The sequence below is a fragment of the Euprymna scolopes genome, unplaced genomic scaffold (assembly GCF_053919585.1).
Source record: "Euprymna scolopes isolate OS-2025 unplaced genomic scaffold, ASM5391958v1 sca1, whole genome shotgun sequence".
NCBI lineage: Eukaryota > Metazoa > Mollusca > Cephalopoda > Sepiida > Sepiolidae > Euprymna > Euprymna scolopes.
The window spans coordinates 745648-758147 of record NW_027633102.1 but is presented as its reverse complement, the minus strand read 5'-3'; the positions used below and the strand labels follow the sequence as shown (position 1 = coordinate 758147).

The 12500-nt window shown below is 59.5% G+C and overlaps 2 non-coding genes and 1 pseudogene across 2 annotated transcripts in view; all 3 read right to left on the bottom strand.

Annotated features, from left to right (window-relative positions):
- The window catches only part of LOC145273232 (large subunit ribosomal RNA), a 5717-nt gene extending 2705 nt beyond the window's left edge, over positions 1-3012 (bottom strand). The window contains exon 1 of the ribosomal RNA XR_013866258.1: positions 1-3012. This exon is cut by the window's left edge and continues 2705 nt beyond it. This is a non-coding gene — a ribosomal RNA (large subunit ribosomal RNA).
- Positions 3013-3605: 593 nt separating this feature from the next.
- LOC145273315 (5.8S ribosomal RNA) lies at positions 3606-3763 on the bottom strand. Its single transcript, XR_013866310.1, has one exon. It is a non-coding gene; the product is annotated as a 5.8S ribosomal RNA (ribosomal RNA).
- A 395-nt stretch (positions 3764-4158) lies between these two features.
- LOC145273488 (small subunit ribosomal RNA) lies at positions 4159-6527 on the bottom strand (annotated as a pseudogene).
- Positions 6528-12500: the final 5973 nt, after the last annotated feature.

The window sequence follows — 12500 nt, the reverse complement described above, 5'->3', positions numbered from 1 at the left end:
GAACTCTTCCCGGGGCTCCCGGCGACGTCTCGGGCTCGCTTGCGTCACCGCGGTTTCGCCCGGGAAGCGACGGGCGCCGCCGACATCGCTGCCGACAGCGTCGCCACCCCCGGGCCCTCTCCGAGTCCGGGTTCGGGAATATTAACCCGATTCCCTTTCGACGGGAGGCCGGCCGCTTTGTTTTTGTTTGGGCTTTTGATTCGATTCGATTCGATCGCTTTCACTTTCATAACGGATCCGGCGCCTTTCGGGAAGACTTTCGCCCGCGTCTTAGGACCGACTGACCCGTGCTCGACCGCCGTTGGCACGGAACCTTCTCCACTTCGGTCTTCGAAGGTCTCGTTCGAATATTTGCTACTACCACCGAGATCTGCACCCGCGGTCGGCTCCACCCGGGCTCGCGCCCTAGGCTTCCGTGCTCGCCGCGGCGCCCTCCTACTCGTCGCGGCATCGTTTCGGCGCGAAAGTTCATCGCTCCTCGCCGCGACGGTCCGGCATCGGTCCGTCGCTCCAGCGCCATCCATTTTCGGGGCCGGTCGATTCGGCAGGTGAGTTGTTACACACTCCTTAGCGGATTCCGACTTCCGTGGCCACCGTCCTGCTGTCTATATCGACCGACACCCTTTCGGGGATCTCATGGGCGTCGCGTTAGGCACCTTAGCCGGACGTTTGGTTCATCCCACAGCGCCAGTTCTGCTTACCAAAAGTGGCCCACTTGGCACTCGCATTCGAGGTGACCAACCGCCCAGCGAAGCGTGCTGGCGGCGGCGGCGGATGGGTCGGCTCCGTCGTCGGGGAGAGTCGGCCCGTTCCACCCGTTCCGAGTCGAGAGTAGGTCGAGGCCGTGAACGGCCCGGGGCCTCCAATCGTTCGCTTTACCGGATGGAATTGCGACGATCGAGCGCCAGCTATCCTGAGGGAAACTTCGGAGGGAACCAGCTACTAGACGGCTCGATTGGTCTTTCGCCCCTACACCCCCGGTTCCGACGATCGATTTGCACGTCAGAGGCGCTTCGGACTTCCACCAGAGTTTCCTCTGGCTTCATCCCGACCGGGCGTGGATCGCCATCTTTCGGGTCCCTGGTCGCTCGCTACGCCAGAGTCGGCCGAGTCGTACTCGGAAAAAGGGGAAACCGACCCGGGGGTGATGCGCCCGCGCGCAGCGCCTAAACTCGACGACAAAATAGGACTAGTTCAAGCCGCGGGATCTCACCGATGGGCGGAAGGAGGATATGGAAGCTGGCGCCCGGCAATTCCCCTTTTTGGATGATGCGCCGGTCCCCTCTCGGGGAGGAGGGAAAAACAACCGCACGTCAGCCACGAGCCTTCCCTCTCCTATCTCTCTCGGGAAGAGAGAAAAAAGGAAAAGTTGCGGGCACCGCAGCAGCGACGGCGGAAGGCCGAAAACGCCGCGCCGGCGGGATCGGGCACGGCTCGGAGGCGGGTGAGGCGAGGAGAAGACGACGGCACGAGACCGACGACACCCCCCGACGACCCCCGGACGACTTTGCCACGACACCTCTCCCGATCGACGCCCTCCTACACGCTCTCTCGCTTTCGCTTCGCCTTCGGGGTTAGTCAGAGGTGGCCCCTACGACTCGCGAACGGCCAGGACTCCTCGGTCCGTGTTTCAAGACGGGTCGGGTGGGTTGCCGATGCACGTCGCTGACCCGGGGTGGCGGGCGGCTCGAGTAAAAAAGCGTCGCCGAGCGACCTCTCCGGAAACGGAAACGGGCGCGGGCGGGGTTGCCCCCGACAAGAACCCGAAACGTCGGCGAGGTGCGTGACGGCGAGGCCGCGCCAGTCCTATCCCGCCTCTCATCGCGCACGCGCCCGAGACGGTGGGGCGCCTAAGGAGCGACACACAGAGTGCGTCGCCCGCACGCGACTTCCGGCGGGATCAAAACGGACCGGCTCGCCACGTGTAACGGATCGTGTCAGATTTCCTCCGTTCCCGGCAGAAAGGGGCAGTTACGTTCGCGGGCCCGACGGCCGGTGGCCCCCGACTTCACAAGGTGGGAAGACGGGGGTTTTCAGGGTGATGAAACGCCTGCCGCCTACGGAAAAAAACCCGCGTGTTCGACCTGCACGCCGGGAACGGGTCGCGACGACGGACCGGAGGGGAAGTGCGTCCGGTGCCGGCCGCGCGGAGGTCGCGCCGAAGCGCCCGCGCCATGATTACGCCGAGCGATGATGAAGGGGACGGGTGCAGCGGAGTCGCGCGCGGAGGGAGCAGGAGGAAAGAAGAAGCGGCGGCGACGGATGCGGCGGGTTAGGGCCCGGCGGCAGCAGCGATCGAGAGGACGAGTCCCCTCCGTCGCAGCCAACCGACGCAGCCACCTACCGACGCCGCGGTCGTCACCACGTTTCCCTTCCCGCTATCCACGCGGCCCGTCTCCTTCGTCGGCGACGCGGGCACAAAAGCTGGAACCGCGGGGAACGAGTCCCCCGCGGACACGACGAACGACGACCTGTGCCGCGACGGCCTCTCTTTCAAGAACACACATCGAGTTTGGGCTCGAGCCTAGGCAGCACCGGACTGAGTCCCCCCGCGATCGCGGTGAGCGGTCCCACCCGTTTACCCCTGGGCGGTTTCACGTTCTCTTGAACTCTCTCTCCAAAGTTCTTTTCAACTTTCCCTCACGGTACTTGTCGACTATCGGACTCGTCCCGGTATTTAGCCTTGGATGGAGCTTACCACCCGATTTGGGCTGCGTTCCCAAGCAACCCGACTCTCGGATCGAAGGCCGTCGCTCGCCGTCCGCACCGAATGGGCCTGGCACCCGCCGCGGGCGGCCCCGATCGAGGGAACTCCGAACTATGCGAGACGAAAACGAACGGCTGCCTTCGACCCATGCGCCACACGTCCCGAAGCCTTTTACTTGCGACGGGATTCGGCGTTGGGCTTCTCCCGGTTCACTCGCCGTTACTAAGGGAATCCCGGTTGGTTTCTTTTCCTCCGCTTAGCGATATGCTTAAGTTCAGCGGGTCGTCTCGTCCGAGCCGAGGGCGGCGGTTTTTAGTAGAGTGTGGTGTTTGGAGGAGAGGAATCTCGATCGGTACCCTCCGTGTGACGACGGCTGGCCGATATAGCGCCCGTCCGACCGAAAATGAAGAAGCCAACAATTAAAAAAAAGCCTGGGTCCTCCCCATCCGACGTTGCCTACGACGCGGCCACCTTTTTACGGTGCGACGGCCGTGCTCGTCGCGCTGCTCGAGGCGTCGCTGAGAGACACCTTCATGAGGCAGAGAGCGAGACGAGCAGGCGGCGCTTACGTCGGCAGTCGGTTAGGTCGGTGCTTTTTTTTTGTTTTGTTCTCCCTTCGGCTGCTTTCGGACAGACTCCTCCTGCTCCTCCTCCACAGTGTTTCTTCACGCGGTCGAAAAGGGAAAAGACTCCGCGGTCTGCCAGCGGGAGACGAAGGAGGAGGCCGGAGAGGGTTTTAAAAAAAAAAAAGACATTGAAAGGAGTCAATTCTTTTTTTATTTTTCTTCCCCCTCGTCACTCGCTCCTGCGACGTCCCGGTTACCACCGTGCCGAGGACCGGGCGGGCACGGGGACGGCAAGATGTCGTTTCGTTAACGGAGAAAGACATGTAACGTTCCGCCTCTCGACCGGACGTGGCCCCGAGACAAGGGATCTCGGGGCCGCAATGTGCGTTCGAGGTGTCGATGTTCACTGAGTCCTGCAATTCGCATCAGTTCTCGCGGCTGGCCGCGCTCTTCATCGACGGACGAGCCGAGTGATCCCCCGTCCAGGGTTCAGCACTTGGGTTTTTTTATATTAGTTTTTGTTTATATAGATTTAGTAGTGTGCGAGGAGGTCTGTGCGAGGAGGCGTGACGGCATTGCAATGTCGCGAGTAGTTTGTTTTTAGCTAGCGGCGGTGGCACAGCGGCTGCAAAAAAACAAAAAACGATAAAGCGGCGACAAGGCAAAGAAGAAGCGGCCATCACTTGCGGTGGGCGAAAAAACAAACAGGTGGTAAGACGCGGAAGCAAGCAAGAAGAGCTGGGGCTTTAAAAACCTCCGCGTCACCACAAATCTATCTCTCGCTCCGCCTTTTATAGGTTTGTTTGCGCGCATTCGAGGCGTTGACGCCGACAGACAGAGGAGGTAGGCCGGAAAACAACAAACCAGTCTCGAACGGGAAAACGGTAATGATCCTTCCGCAGGTTCACCTACGGAAACCTTGTTACGACTTTTACTTCCTCTAAACGATCGGGTTCGGTCGTCTTCTCCAGGCATCGAACGCCGAGGCGTAGATGCACGAGTGTCGTGACGGACACGTCGCGCACTGCCCGGCGGCGTCGTCGGCCAGATCCGAGGACCTCACCGGACCGTTCGATCGGTAGTAGCGACGGGCGGTGTGTACAAAGGGCAGGGACGTGATCGACGCGGGCTGTTGACCCGCGCCTACCGGGAATTCCTCGTTCACGGGGTTGGTTACAGGCCCCGATCCCTATCACGGGAGGTGGTTCAGAGGTTTCCCAACCCTCTCGGGCCGGGGCGAAGTCCCCGCTGATACCTCCAGTGTAGCGCGCGTGCGGCCCCGGACATCTAAGGGCATCACAGACCTGTTATCGCTCCGCCTCGTGTGGCTTTCTGCCACCCGTCCCTCTAAGAAGTGCGTGAGAAAACCGACCCGGACCCGAGCGCCACGGAGGACGCCGAGCCCGCCGTAAAAATCACTGACATCGGCGCACTAGTTAGCAGGCCGGAGTCTCGTTCGTTATCGGAATCAACCAGACGGATCGCTCCACCAACTAAGAACGGCCATGCACCACCACCCACCGAATCGAGAAAGAGCTATCGATCTGTCAATCCTACCGGTGTCCGGACCGGGTGAGTTTTCCCGTGTTGAGTCAAATTAAGCCGCAGGCTCCACTCCTGGTGGTGCCCTTCCGTCAATTCCTTTAAGTTTCAGCTTTGCAACCATACTCCCCCCGGAACCGAACTCTGGTTTCCCGCAGGCTACCCGCCGGGTCATGGAAGCGAACGCCGGCGGATCGCCGGTCGGCATCGTTTACGGTCGGAACTACGACGGTATCTGATCGTCTTCGAACCTCCGACTTTCGCTCTTGATCGAGGAAAACGTGCTTGCCACACGCCATCGCTGCAGTTCGTCTTGCGACGATCCAAGAATTTCACCTCTAACGTCGCAATACGAGTGGCCCCGACCGCTCCCTTCGATCATTGCCTCGCCGTAGACGGAGACCGACAGACGTAGACGAGGCCCTCTTCCATCATTCCATGCTTATCGTATGCAAGCTTGAACAGCCCGCTCTGAGCACTCTAATTTTTTCAAAGTGAACGTACCGGCCGCCGCGGACACTCGGTTAAGAGCACCCTTGGAGGAGAAACCGCCGACCGCAACACGCGCGCAGACAAGACACGAAGCAGGGACTCGGAGCGGACCGGGGGGTTCAAAAAAAAGAGGAACGCGCGGAAAGGGAGAGGGAGAGAAGCGCGGGGGTCAGAGTGCGGGGATGCGAATGAACGCACCCAAACACACACACGTAGCACCCCCCCGTTAGACTACTCCCGGAACCGAACCGACGACCACTTGTTTTTTTTTCCCGGATCCCGATCACGACCTCCTCGTCCACCTCGCCGGCAGGACCGCGTGGCGGGTATGCTAGCGGTTGACACCGGCGGAAAGGGCCGGGAATGCGAACGGACGACCAAAGTCAACGACGGACGATGGCGCCGCCGCCCCGGGGCCGCTTGCGCGACCACGAACCCGAGTTCGGACTACGAGCTTTTTAACCGCAACAACTTTAATATACGCTACCGGAGCTGGAATTACCGCGGCTGCTGGCACCAGACTTGCCCTCCGGTTGGTCCTCGTTAACGGATTTGAAGTGTACTCATTCCGATCGCGGGGCCTCGACAGAGTCCCGCGTCGTTATTTTTCGTCACTACCTCCCCGTGCCGGGAGTGGGTAATTTGCGCGCCTGCTGCCTTCCTTGGATGTGGTAGCCGTTTCGCATGCTCCCTCTCCGGAATCGAACCCCGATTCCCCGTTACCCGTAGTAACCACGGTAGGCACTTAACCGACCGTCGACAGTTGATAGGGCGGACCCTCGAGAGACCCGTCGCCGGGCGTGAAAGCTCGTGCGATCGACCAGTGAGTTATCCAGAGTCACCAAAGCGGAGCGCGCCGCCCTATGAGCCCCGCCACCGAACGGACCCGCGAGCGGGAACGCCGACGACGGGAGGACGGAATGACGCGCATCGGTCTCAGTCTAATATGTAGCGCCGCGACCCGGAACGGCCGACGCGGGTGCCAGCGCGCGAGGCGTGGCGACGACGGCGCGCCGACCGATCGCGGCCTGTGTCACATGTATTAGCTCTAGAATTGCCACAGTTATCCATCGCCTCCGAGGAGGAATACGGTCCCGAGGATTAGGTCCGGTTCCTGAGCCATTCGCGGTTTCGCCCGTTCTAATGCGTGGCGTGAACTTACACTTGCATGGCTTAAGCTTTGAGACAAGCATATGACTACTGGCAGGATCAACCAGGTATCGTTGGAATTTGGGACTTTGTTTCGACAGAACGACAGACCGACCGACCGCGACCGACCGACATAAGACAGACAACTACAACGACGGGCACGTGTTTATTTATTTTTCGAGGGGGTTCGCCGTCAGTAGAAGCGCGCTGCCCGCGCTGATGGCCTCTTTTTTGTTTCTCCCCTGACTTGGACCGAGACCGAGACTCAAAGAACGAAAGCGACCAACGTCGACAACAACAACGACAACGGCACCCTTGACAGCGATACATACGACAAACGACAAGCAGCACGACGGCAGTGCACACGGACATCGAGGGTCAAGGTGCAGACTGAACTCGCCGAGGTCGTCGTCATCGTGGTCGCCATCGATTCCGTCTCGTCGTCGTCGTCGTCAACGTCCACGTCACAGCCGGCCGAGAAGAGAGAACAGACGACAGCGTCGACAACAACAACATCGACAACGGCACCCTTGACAGCGATACATACGACAAACGACAAACAGCACGACGGCAGTGCACACGGACATCGGAGGTCAAGGTGCAGACTGGAATCGTCGAGGTCGTCGTCATCGTGGTCGCCATCGATGCCGTCTCGTCGTCGTCGTCGTCGTCTTCGTCGTCGTCGTCGTCGTCATCAACGTACCAACCGACCGAGACGAGAGAGCAAGCAACAACGTCGACAACAACAACGACAACGGCACCCTTGACAGCGATACATACGACAAACGACAAACAGCACGACGGCAGTGCACACGGACATCGGAGGTCAAGGTGCAGACTGAACTCGTCGAGGTCGTCGTCATCGTGGTCGCCATCGATGCCGTCTCGTCGTCGTCGTCGTCTCCGTCGTCGTCGTCGTCGTCGCCAACGTCAACGTCAACATCACAGCCGTCATCGGGGAGGAGCTGGACCAGGGCAGCGGCGGCGTAAATTTTCCCGTCACCTTCGTCGTCGCCTTCGTCGACCGACCGACCGACCGGCGTCGTGTTCGTGCTCGGAAAACCGAGGAGAGACAACGTGCACATGGCGCGTTCTCGCAAGCGGCTCCTCGGTCCGATTTTTTTGGGCGGCTTTTTCGAGCTTTTTTTTTTTTCTCACCCTTTCGTCCGTGCGACGGCGAACGTTAGGGGAAAAAAAAAAAAAAAAAAACGACAACAACGCGGCGGACCGGGCGAACAACATCGTCGACACACACGACATTGACGACCGGTCCCCCTTTTCACAATCGCATCGAGATAAAAACGAACGAGTCCGATTCGAGCACCGAGTCGCGAGCGGGAGGACTGTCGGTGCAAGTATCGATCACTGACGTGAGCGCTTCGCCGGACAGAGGATGGCTCATCCGGCAGCCGTGCAAATCGACGGTATGGGAAGAACGAACAAGAAGAGCAACGACTTGATCGGCGGCTTGGGAACTGCGGACGGTGAAAACGGGTTAATCGACTGCGACCACGACTGCTCGATCGATCTTCTTTGGCGCTAACAAAGGTGGAGGTGGCGCAAGAAGGGACTAGCGCTATCACCGTCCACGTATCAGAAGATGCGGCGGCAGACGTCGACGCTTATGCGTTGTCGGACGAGAAGTCGCTGCAGCACGTGTACCGCGAGCGGGACGTCCAAGGTTTTGCCAGACGGAAAGAAATCGGGTGTCAGCGAACGTTCACACGGCTGTGAGATCGGACGCTGACAGGAGTAGGAGGCGGCAGGCAGGCGGCGGTTACGGCGGCGGCGCCTGCTGCTGCTCATCCTCCTGTTTGCTGCGGCGACTTCCAGGACGGGAGAGCATCGAACAACGTACGTATGGTTACAAGGGGATCAGGATCTACATAGTGCATCCCCCGCGGCTATTTTTGTTTGTTTGTTCGCTCGTTCGTTAATTCGTTCGTTCGTTCGTTCGTTCGTTACAATGTACGTTTTTCCGTTCGACGGCGGCAGAGAGCGGCGGCGTTTCTCCCTAATCCGGAGGATTTATCGGTCGCACAGCGATGGGTCGTTCGGCCGATCATCGAAAGATTCGCAGGTAGTGGTTGAATGGCAGAACGGCAGCAACAACAGCGGCGGCTGAGAGCGGCGAACGCTGAGGCGGAAGCAGAAGCTGCAGCAAACGTATCGGCTAAACATGGTGGACATAGATATGGCTGACGACGCGGGTACCACGACGACTATGGAACCAGGAAAAGGAGCCGTTAGTTGTTCCAACATATCGTTCGACACGTCGAGCAGCCCTAGGTCCACGGAGAAGCACACACACGTACCACGTATTATAACCTAACGACGATGAGCGGGCGCACGGTTGGCAGGAACGAAGGCGGCGGATCAAAACAAGTTGGAGCGCGGCGACAGCGATAACGGTGACAGCCCTAGGCGGCGGAGATGCCACTTTCTGACGCCTTTGCGACAAGCCCGTAGAGACGTTCCGGACCACCACGAGGCAAAGAGTCGCTGCTCCGACGAACCGACACACCAAAGTGTGCTTCCTACCGAACATGTTTTATAAAACTTTCAAACTGGAAAACCCCAGAAATGGTGTTGGTATTCGTCCAGACCCACCTCCGACACCTGAAAATGGTGGTCAAAAAAACGTCGATTATACGAAGCGACATTTCTGGTCGGCGATTTTCCAGTTTTACGCCTACTGCCACATGGGGATGTCGGTAGGCGTCGCAAAGTGCCTTCTCGACGCCTAGGCACACCAGGACTTTGTCATTTTTTTCCCCCTCGACATTCCTGGTCCGGTCTATTCCGATTTTACACCTACCGCCATGTGGGGGTGGCAGTAGGCGTCGAAAAGTGCCTTCTCGACCGCTAGCGACACCACTACTTTATCGAGCTCTGGAGGCCCGCACACCGACCCGGGGGCCGCGGAGTCGACCCCGGGGGCCTCCTGGCGTCGCCGCCGCTCACTTGGACGCCTTCCGCAACCTGTGGTCCCGCTCGGGGCCGCCGGGAGCCTCGCCGACCTGACCGGTGTCGGTAGGCGTCTGGAAGCGCCCGGCCGACCTGGACGAGGTCCCCCTGGCCCCCGGGGGACACCCCTTAGTTGGATGGGGGTGCTGTCCCGGGCACACATGCAACCCGCGGCCGCCTACCGACAGCCCCCTTCGCTCGATCGCTACTCCTTTCCAACATATGTCGGAGAAGCCGGGCGGTTGTGAAACCCCAGAAATGGTGTTGGTATTCGTCCAGACCCACCTCCGACACCTGAAAATGGTGGTCAAAAAAAACGTCGATTATACGAAGCGACATTTCTGGTCGGCGATTTTCCAGTTTTGCGCCTACCGCCATGTGGGGGTGGCAGTAGGCGTCGAAAAGTGCCTTCTCGACCGCTAGCGACACCACTACTTTATCGAGCTCTGGAGGCCCGCACACCGACCCGGGGGCCGCGGAGTCGACCCCGGGGGCCTCCTGGCGTCGCCGCCGCTCACTTGGACGCCTTCCGCAACCTGTGGTCCCGCTCGGGGCCGCCGGGAGCCTCGCCGACCTGACCGGTGTCGGTAGGCGTCTGGGAAGCGCCCGGCCGACCTGGACGAGGTCCCCCTGGCCCCCGGGGGACACCCCTTAGTTGGATGGGGGTGCTGTCCCGGGCACACATGCAACCCGCGGCCGCCTACCGACAGCCCCCTTCGCTCGATCGCTACTCCTTTCCAACATATGTCGGAGAAGCCGGGCGGTTGTGAAACCCCAGAAATGGTGTTGGTATTCGTCCAGACCCACCTCCGACACCTGAAAATGGTGGTCAAAAAAAACGTCGATTATACGAAGCGACATTTCTGGTCGGCGATTTTCCAGTTTTGCGCCTACCGCCATGTGGGGGTGGCAGTAGGCGTCGAAAAGTGCCTTCTCGACCGCTAGCGACACCACTACTTTATCGAGCTCTGGAGGCCCGCACACCGACCCGGGGGCCGCGGAGTCGACCCCGGGGGCCTCCTGGCGTCGCCGCCGCTCACTTGGACGCCTTCCGCAACCTGTGGTCCCGCTCGGGGCCGCCGGGAGCCTCGCCGACCTGACCGGTGTCGGTAGGCGTCTGGAAGCGCCCGGCCGACCTGGACGAGGTCCCCCTGGCCCCCGGGGGACACCCCTTAGTTGGATGGGGGTGCTGTCCCGGGCACACATGCAACCCGCGGCCGCCTACCGACAGCCCCCTTCGCTCGATCGCTACTCCTTTCCAACATATGTCGGAGAAGCCGGGCGGTTGTGAAACCCCAGAAATGGTGTTGGTATTCGTCCAGACCCACCTCCGACACCTGAAAATGGTGGTCAAAAAAAACGTCGATTATACGAAGCGACATTTCTGGTCGGCGATTTTCCAGTTTTGCGCCTACCGCCATGTGGGGGTGGCAGTAGGCGTCGAAAAGTGCCTTCTCGACCGCTAGCGACACCACTACTTTATCGAGCTCTGGAGGCCCGCACACCGACCCGGGGGCCGCGGAGTCGACCCCGGGGGCCTCCTGGCGTCGCCGCCGCTCACTTGGACGCCTTCCGCAACCTGTGGTCCCGCTCGGGGCCGCCGGGAGCCTCGCCGACCTGACCGGTGTCGGTAGGCGTCTGGAAGCGCCCGGCCGACCTGGACGAGGTCCCCCTGGCCCCCGGGGGACACCCCTTAGTTGGATGGGGGTGCTGTCCCGGGCACACATGCAACCCGCGGCCGCCTACCGACAGCCCCCTTCGCTCGATCGCTACTCCTTTCCAACATATGTCGGAGAAGCCGGGCGGTTGTGAAACCCCAGAAATGGTGTTGGTATTCGTCCAGACCCACCTCCGACACCTGAAAATGGTGGTCAAAAAAAACGTCGATTATACGAAGCGACATTTCTGGTCGGCGATTTTCCCAGTTTTGCGCCTACCGCCATGTGGGGGTGGCAGTAGGCGTCGAAAAGTGCCTTCTCGACCGCTAGCGACACCACTACTTTATCGAGCTCTGGAGGCCCGCACACCGACCCGGGGGCCGCGGAGTCGACCCCGGGGGCCTCCTGGCGTCGCCGCCGCTCACTTGGACGCCTTCCGCAACCTGTGGTCCCGCTCGGGGCCGCCGGGAGCCTCGCCGACCTGACCGGTGTCGGTAGGCGTCAGTCAAACTTGCTTAAGAGGCAAAGCCTCCTCACACCTTAAGAGAGTCACAGTTAGTCCCGCCGTTTACCCGTGGTCGTCGTCGGGGGTGCCGGTCGGTGTGTTTCGGCGTGTTTCTTTCTTACTTTAGCTCGCTCCTATAAGCTAACTCAGCAGCCCTGCTAAAATCAATTTATCATTATTTTCAATCTATCGAAAATCTTAATTTATTATTATTTTCCAACTATCGAAAATCTTAATAGAGTTGGGGTTTTTTGTTTGTTTTTTTTTTTAAATTCCATTGTAACAACAGACAGCCAGCCAGCAGCATGTGGCTGTCGGTAGGCGTCTGGAAGCGCTTGAGGAGGCAGAGGAGTTGGCAAGCTCGCTAAACTGCCCGCTGGTGTGGTGGTGTCGGTAGAGGCGTCTTGAATATACCCGGTCGCTCGATCGACGACGACGACGGCTAGGTGGCCGAGGAGGAGGACTACCTACCTACCTACCTACCTACCTACCTAGCTAGCTAGCTAGCCGAATAGCCGTGGTAGTCGTCAGTCAAACTTGCTTAAGAGGCAAAGTCCCGCCGTTTACCCGTGGTCGTCGTCGGGGGTGCCGGTCGGTGTGTTTCGGCGTGTTTCTTTCTTACTTTAGCTCGCTCCTATAAGCTAACTCAGCAGCCCTGCTAAAATCAATTTATCATTATTTTCAATCTATCGAAAATCTTAATTTATTATTATTTTCCAACTATCGAAAATCTTAATAGAGTTGGGGTTTTTTGTTTGTTTTTTTTTTTAAATTCCATTGTAACAACAGACAGCCAGCCAGCAGCATGTGGTGTCGGTAGGCGTCTGGAAGCGCTTGAGGAGGCAGAGGAGTTGGCAAGCTCGCTAAACTGCCCGCTGGTGTGGTGGTGTCGGTAGAGGCGTCTTGAATATACC